Raw genomic sequence first — 1,260 nt, forward strand, 5'->3', positions numbered from 1 at the left:
ATTTTTCTTAATGGAACTGACAAAGAAGAAATAATGAATGTTGTAAAAAATCTTACAGATAAGAGATCAAAAGACTGGGTGGACATGGATATGATGTTTGTAAAGGACATAATGAGTTATGTTATCGAGCCGTTTACATATATTTGTAATTTATCATTTTCAAAAGGAATATTTCCAGACAATATGAAAGTAGCTAAGGTAGTTCCTCTCTTTAAAAATGGTGATAAATGTGTGTTCAATAATTATAGACCAATATCCTTATTACCACAATTCTCAAAAATTCTAGAAAAACTGTTTGTGACCAGATTAGATAAATTTATTACTAAACAAAACATTCTAAGTAGCAGTCAGTATGGGTTTAGAGCAAAAAACTCTACATCAATGGCTCTCATGGAAATAATAGAACAAATAACTACTGCTGTCGATCAAAAACAGTATTGTGTTAGTATTTTTGTTGATTTAAAAAAAGCATTCGATACTATTGACCACACTATTCTCCTTGAAAAATTAAATAAATATGGTATAAGAGGACCAGCATTACACTGGGTATCTAGCCATTTAAAAGATAGGAAACAGTTTGTACAAATAAATGGTGTAAGATCTGACCTGTGCAATATCACTTGTGGAGTTCCTCAAGGCTCTGTACTTGGACCAAAGTTATTTATTTTATATGTGAATGACTTGGTGAATGTATCAGGACTCCTCAAATGTGTCCTTTTTGCAGATGACACCACATTTTTTTATTTGGGTAAAGATGTAAAACGGATGTTGGAATTGATGAAGACAGAATTTGATAAAATACAAACTTGGTTTAAACTTAATAAATTATCATTAAATTTAGATAAAACTAAATACATGATATTTAGTAACAAAAAGAGAACTGTTGATGATCCATTTAAAATTGAGGGTGTTGAGATTTGTAGAGTTAATGAGATGAAATTTTTGGGTGTAATCATTGATGAACAGCTAACATGGAAAAATCACATAAATTCTGTAAGAACAAAAATATCTAAATCTATTGCAGTACTATACAAAGTCAGGGAATTATTAAATGATAGAGCTTTGTTCATGTTGTATGACACAATCATTGTTCCACATTTAATCTATTGCATTGATGTTTGGGGGAAAGCGTGTAAAACATTTACAAAACCTATTTTTATTTTACAGAAAAGAGCTGTAAGAATATCCTGATGCATGCTCAATAATCCAGGTAGAAAAATCTAAAAAAGTTAAATCTGGTCCTCTGGACATTCAAAAAAA

Source organism: Nematolebias whitei, chromosome 12 (genome assembly GCF_014905685.2).
Source record: "Nematolebias whitei isolate Nwh7 chromosome 12, NemWhi1, whole genome shotgun sequence".
Classification (NCBI taxonomy): Eukaryota; Metazoa; Chordata; class Actinopteri; order Cyprinodontiformes; family Rivulidae; genus Nematolebias; species Nematolebias whitei.